The sequence below is a fragment of the Neofelis nebulosa genome, chromosome 1, assembly GCF_028018385.1.
Source record: "Neofelis nebulosa isolate mNeoNeb1 chromosome 1, mNeoNeb1.pri, whole genome shotgun sequence".
NCBI classification, from domain to species: domain Eukaryota; kingdom Metazoa; phylum Chordata; class Mammalia; order Carnivora; family Felidae; genus Neofelis; species Neofelis nebulosa.
In genome coordinates this window covers 57,260,997-57,268,183 of record NC_080782.1, presented here as the reverse complement: position 1 = coordinate 57,268,183, position 7,187 = coordinate 57,260,997, and the positions used below count along the sequence as shown (strand labels likewise).

General features: G+C 35.4%; 1 protein-coding gene across 15 annotated transcripts in view; it reads right to left on the bottom strand.

Moving 5' to 3' along the window:
• The window catches only part of TENM2 (teneurin transmembrane protein 2), a 1,977,383-nt gene that overhangs the window by 1,925,188 nt on the left and 45,008 nt on the right, over positions 1–7,187 (bottom strand). For all 15 annotated transcript variants that reach the window (XM_058722697.1, XM_058722719.1, XM_058722713.1 and 12 more), the window contains exon 2: positions 1,998–2,040. The gene's annotated coding sequence lies outside the window, so the exon portion shown is untranslated. The remainder of the gene's footprint in view (positions 1–1,997; positions 2,041–7,187) is intronic.

The window sequence follows — 7,187 nt, the reverse complement described above, 5'->3', positions numbered from 1 at the left end:
AGTTTGCAAACCCTGCATACATATTCGCTGAAATCTCGCTCCTTTATGAAACCAATTAATACTGGTGATGTTAGTTCTTTTTCAGCTTATAAAAATACAAACCCAAATATTCATCTATCCCCTCCCAAATGGATGGCTCACATTTAACAGTCCAAGACTGAATTCCAAATATCACATCCACATTTCGTGAAGCAATGGGAAGAAACTTGACAATGTCAGAGACAGTGTGGTATTCTCTACATTGTACCTAGAACTTTCTTCTCGCCAAGGGCAAAATAATGAAGCAGCCATCTCTTGAGGAAGAATTCCATAAGCTATCACTCGATATTCCAAATATAGACCACTGGCTTAAGCTCAGTCACATGGGTAAACGTGCCTTGGAAATGTAGTCTTTTTCTGACTGCTCACTTCCATCTAAAAATTCTATTCACTTGAAATAAGAGTGGAGAATAAATTAGGAGATGTCCAGAACAAACAGACAGCCAACCTCTATTAGCTGGTGCAAGAGGGAAACTATAATATCAACACTTTCCCATCTCTGTCACATACACTAAGACTTCTCATTATAAGGAAAGCAATCTACTTGGTTAAAATGTTGATAATTTCATTCAGTCTCAGTTAACATGCTGGTGACATGACAGAGCAATAAAGTTCAAAGACATTTTTTTGAACATGTGCAGATATTTCAAAAAATAATGTTTTGAATTGTTAATGTTTAATTTAAAAACATCTCAAAAACAGAGAAAAGCAAAATAATCAATGTTATAGACACTCAGGTCCCCACCAGCTAGATTTAACTGATATCAGCATACTGCCATATAAGTTCTCTCTTTCTTAAAACACATTTTTATAGAAAATCACAATATGCAAAGCCCATGTGGAACTGAATTATCTGAAAATGAAGGAAGGCTCAGAATTCCACCCTTTGTACAACTCCCATTATCCCCAAACCTTTAGTGTTCTGCTGAATATTGAATTGGCAAGATTTAACAAGGCACTGACAATCAAAGATAAATGAGTACCATTATCAGATTTAGACTTCTGAATATACAACTAGGAAAAATTAATCTACAATACAACCATACTTTTCTTCCTTCCCTCCCTCTCTCCTTTCTTCCCTTCCCTGCCCTTTCTCTCCCCTGCTTTCTCTTTTTTTCCCATTTCTTTCTTCCTTTTTCTCTTTTCTTCCTCTTTCCTTTCAAAGGAGATCTTGGTTTTATTGTTATTTATTATACATGAAAATGCTATTTGTTCTGACTTTGTTACTCATTTACATTCTGAATAACTTCAGGAAATTTCTCAAGACATTTTGTTCTAATTCTCTACTTGAAGGAAATGATTTTTTGCAGATTTATTACACACTAGAAGTGAAGTAAATCATATAAGTCATCGGTAAGAAGTCCATGGCTTTCGATTTTACATGATTATTTATAACACAACAAATGCTTTATCCTTTCATAAAGTCAAATACATTTAAACTTCATAGAAAAACAACTAAGTGGTACTAAAAAGACTAAACAGATACTAACAGAAACATGATTATGTTATAATCAACTCCAGTCTGTGACCTTCTGCACTTGGACTTCAACATGGGTCACATTTGGAAGCCTAGCTTAGTACTGCCCTGCGATTTTAAGCACTATCTATGCCATACCAGACTAACAGAGAACAAAACAAAACAAAGAAGCTACACAGAGAGATGAGACTCACAATTCTAAAATGGGAATTCATCCAGAGATTCTTTTGCCACTTTGGCCATGATACACTTAACAATGTGGAACAGTAAGATGGCTGGCATGCAGAAAGCAGGGTCTCAAAATGTCAGGGATAAGTGGCATATTTCTGTGTAGCATAGCTATAGCAAACATTTCATTTCCCCTGAAAAACTCAATTTGTCTAATTTATCTGAGACACGAGCCCCCGAGAGTTCCTGAACAAGTTTTACACAATGTATTCTTTACACTTCAAAAGTAAGAAATAAATATGATATGACTTACCCTGACCTCCCTTCCAGTAATTTCTGCCTTCATGCACTCATTTCTAAAGAAAAAAATAAAAAAAAGGCAAGAAGCACTTACCGTTAGTGTGCCTAGTAGTTATATAATTTAATCCAGAATATAATTCAGAAATTAAACTACTGAAAGGCACCTTTGCTTTTTTATTTTTGACAAGTTGATGAAACTGTTTTTATATAAAAAAAACCTTATCGAGGTATGATTGACATACAAAATGCTATATTTGTTTAATGTGTACAACTTGATGAGTTTGAAGAGAAGCATGTACCTGTGAAGTCATCACCAAAATCTATATCATAAGCTCATCTATCACTTCTAAAGTTGCTTGTGAAAATTGTTTTAACATTTTCTATCATTAACTATCCACTTTACTTGTTATAAGCCAAAGTACATCAGTACACATCTGTTCAGGAAACCCAGATTGCTCCCTTTTTCTTTCAGAATTCATCTGTCTTTAAACTTTTTAGTTAAATGTAGCTCTCTGATCTACACTTCACTTTGGAATTAAAAAAAAAAATCTTTAACTACATTGGAAAGAGAATACATGAACAATTTGTCCCTTTCCTGTTATTTACTTAGGTCAACACTCCTCTCCCATTTACGCTTAGTTTTGTAATTATCTCATCTCTGAATATGTCTGCATTAATTTAGAAGAAACAATCAGGCAGTTAAATTCAATATGCATTAAGAAAAATGAGATTATGAGAATTTCACATGTTAACTATATATTCTGAATTTTCAAAATTAAGGGATGGGTGGATACAAAAGAGAAATAATGCATAAATGCTCAGATCATGAAAAGTTAATTTTCAAAATTTAAGCTTTTATATTTGGTAAGTGGCTTGTATTAATTTTGAATATCAAAATTAAGCAGAAAAAATGATTGCTACCTAGTGCAGTTTGATATAAGCCTGAGAAACAAGTAAAGATCAAGATTGGTTAAAAACTGGAGAGTCACCTCTTTTTCTAATTTCAATTTTATTTAAGCCAAAGTAGAGCACCCCCATGGGTCCCCACTGTTGTTGGAATACCAAGTTATGGCTGGCATAGACACACTAGCTCTTGAGCCATTGGGCGCAACTGGCAATAAAATAGTATAATAAGAAGTTGGCACAACCACGTCCTTCTATCATATGGTGACAGGGAAAAGTAATGAAACCCACACCAACAACTATACTTAAGACGAAAATGCATTTACACAAAATATTTTATTTTTTTTAAGGTTTTCATTTACAGCAGCTGTTACCTGAGTGGTGCCAACAGTCCAGATCCTCATTGAGGAAAATGAGAATTCACCTCCTGTTTCTTGGGAATTTCAGTTTTCTAATCATTTTGAAATGGTGGGTGACAAGCATAGTCACCTCCCCACTCTGTTATACACCAGCAGCCCATCTTAGAAACAGGCTCTGAGGAACCGAACATCTCTACCCTCCATGGTAATGGATTTCATTTTGTACTTCCCCCACCACTCTGGCCAGGGTTCTTTTAAGGTGACTTGGCTCTGAACTTTTAGAAAGATGTGTTGTTTTACATTAACACCAGAAGCTCTATACATCAAGGAAAAAACTTCAAGTGATGGGAGCTTCAAACAGATTTCTAATCTTTACAGTCCTTCAGTACTTGTATTTTAAGAATGAAGGCATAATTTATTGGGGATGAAACCGAATTGCTCAGCTCTCTGCTAATAGGATCCTCAGGGCAAAAAGGGTAGAGAAAGCATCATCATAAAAAGCAGAAAGCTTCACAATATTTTAAAATTTAAGCTAGAAACAATAAATTAATAATTATGTTTGCCATGATTATTGCCCATTAATGATAAATTGTTCTCATTGAGTAAATGGCACGATGAACTCAAGTGGCCCAGAGGATTAATAAAAGACTGCTTATATTGGCCTATGAAGCATTGGTGATTGTTTCTATTTTGTTAAGAAAGCCATCAAGCCTTTTGCAGGGACCCTCTTGTCCTTAAGCTTCTCTCTTCCTAGATTCAAGTCAATTGTGAAGATCTTTCTGTGTTTGCTACAGAACTGTAGTGGAGTCCCCATCTGGTAAAGTGAAACACTTTTTTTTTTTTTTGTAGCCCAATCATGAAGATTTATTTTTCAATCAGGCCACATAATCACAGAAATGCTTAAACACCTTATACTGTCATTGTGGAGGGACGGAACAGCATTCTACAAAAGAATCATCACTGAAGCAATGGAGAGCCATCTGCCTAATTAGCCAGTGACGAAGATCGCCTTTGGTAAGCACAATATTAAAACTGTTTTCAGTTCTTCAAAGTGTGCTGTCCCGTCATCTTCCCTTGAAAATAATGAAAGGGAAGATACAATAACAGAGCACTAAAGTGGATGACATGTAGCAAGGGCTCCAGGCAAGCATTGTGTTTCCTCCCGTGAAAAGTACCACCATTTATTATCACTCATTAAAATTTAATTTCATATGCCATCTTTAAAAGGTCATTTTTTAAATTGGAATTTTGTAGGCAACATTACTGACTGGTTAACTACTGTGAAAAAACAAACCTTCATAGATTTATTGTTTTAAGCTATTATTAAAGAGGCACCTTAAAAAAAAAACAAATTATTTCCCTCTCACAGACAAGATTATTTCACTTTCTCAGTAATTTCATTTACATAGTATTTTCAGTTGGTTTTTGCACTAGAAGCACCTTGGAAACCTAATTAGCAAAGAACAATCATTAGCATCTAAAAGGTTTAAACCTATAACTTAAATATGACAAATTTAAACCAAGACGAAGATGGTTAAGATAGAAAAAGCACTAAAATGGAAAGTGGAGTTTAACATGTCCTTTATTTGCATTTACTGCAATTAAAATCTATTTTTCTTCTACTGGACTTTATTTTATTACAGACTATGATTATTTTGACTCCTGATATAAAATGGTTTTATGTAGTTGTAAAGTTGTAATATGTATAATACCAATATAAGATAATATCTTTATTCTCCAAAAGGAAAGCATAACAAGTTTTTATGGAGCACCAACAACTGCAAACATGTATATACATTTTATTATTTAACCCTGTAAGAACACCTCAGGATAGGCACTGGGCCCATTTTGGAGTCAAGGAAACTGATACACAGGAAAGATAAGTGGCATGCTAAAACCACACAAGACAGTGGTAGAATGGGAAAATTGGAATACTAATCCAGGTTTCCCTGATTCCAATGGATTTCCTATAACCTAGGCTATCGCCTGAATAAATAGATAGTATGTCTACCCGCAACAGAACAGGGGTCAGCAAACTTGCTTTGAAGAGTATAACAGTAAATATATTCTGCTTTGTAGGGCATACGATCTCTTTAAAACTTTTTTTTTTTTAACGTTTTTTTATTTATTTTTGAGACAGAGAGAGACAGAGCATGAACGGGGGAGGGGCAGAGAGAGAGGGAGACACAGAATCGGAAGCAGGCTCCAGGCTCTGAGCCATCAGCCCAGAGCCCGACGCGGGGCTCGAACCCACGGTCATGGGATCGTGACCTGAGCTGAAGTCGGACACTTAACCGACTGAGCCACCCAGGCGCCCCCTTTTTTTTTTAACTTTTTTTTTTTATCTCTTTAACAACTATTCAGTGTCGCTGTTGCAGCATGAAGCAACTTTAGACAAATTATAAAGAAATGAGCTAGCTATATTCCAATAAAACTTTATTAATGCTTATGTATTTATTTTTGAGAGAGAGAATGTGTGTGCACACCAGCAGGGAAGGGAGAGAGAAAGAGGAAGAGAGAGAGAATCCCAAGCAGGCTCATGCTGTCAGCACAGAGCCCTACATGGGGCTTGATCTCACAAATGGTGAGACCATGACCAGAGCTGTAATCAAGAGCCAGACCCTCAACCTATTGAGCCGCCCAGGCACGTCTCCAATAAAACATGATGTACAAAACTGGTGAGTGAGCCAAATTTAGTCACAGTTTTCCCTGTACTTGAATGTAAACTATGTGAAGACATACACTGTATTTTGTTCAACATTATGTAATACAATATACAAAAAAAGTAATGATTAATTAATGATGATGTTTAAAATAATGCTAGCTAATAATTGTATGGAGTTTATTATGTGTTAGTCACTTCTGCATGTAATAACTCATTATATAAATTAGTTACTGTTTTTACCCATTTCAGGAGATAAAGAAACTGAGAAATGATTAATTTATTTGTCACAGCAACTCAGCAAGTAAATGGGGGATCCGAGGTTCAGACTATAAAAGTCCAAAATACACAATAAGTTAGTTAAATGAATAAATGATTAAATGAATGAATAAAGGAAAGATTGAATGAATCAATATATACAGTTAGTCCTGGGTATTTTAAGACAGAATCATTTATCTTGCTCATCCACACACTATCTCTCTTCCAAAATGTCTAGGTTACAAAGCCAAATTTGAGACTGAGTGACAGAGAGAGAGAGAGAGAAAGAGAAAAAAAAAAAAGGAAATGAAAATCTGCTATTGGGTATATGTTTCTTTATCTGAATTAAACTAGTTGTTTCACTCTTAAATAAGAATAAACTTTATAAGTAGGTAGGGATTTTTAGTTTTAACTGGCAAGTCCATGTTTTCCATGAAGGAATGAAGAGAAGTAAAAAATAAAGGAAAGAAGAAGGAAAGGATAAAGAGAGAAAAGGACAGAGTTAGGAATCAATCTGAGAGAAGTAGCAAAAGGAGATGGAAACTAGAAAAAAAATATCTAGTAAGAAGAATACTTGTAAGGAATACCTTTTATTCAACAGATATTTACTAAGGGCCTAATATGTATTAGGCTCTGAGCAGCACCCTGGTTGATATAATCATTTAAAAAAGAAAGGAACACTATCAAGGATACTGTACTCATAAGGCTTACAGTATATTAAGGAGATAACATGAAATAACATTCATATAAAAGCAGAATTATGACTCAAGGTAACTGCTACAAAGAATTGCATAAATGCTCTGAGAGCATACCAGTGGGATTGAGGGGTCTGGGAAGGTCTCTGAGCAAAGGACATTTAAATTAAGAGTGGCAGATCAGGGGCACCTGGGTGTCTCAGTTCGTTAAGTGTTTGACTCTCGGTTTTGGCTCAGGTCATGATCTTTCTGTTTGTGAGTTACAGCCCCAAGTTGAGCCCTGTCCTGACAGTGAGGAGCCTGCTTGGGATTCTCTCTGTCCCTCT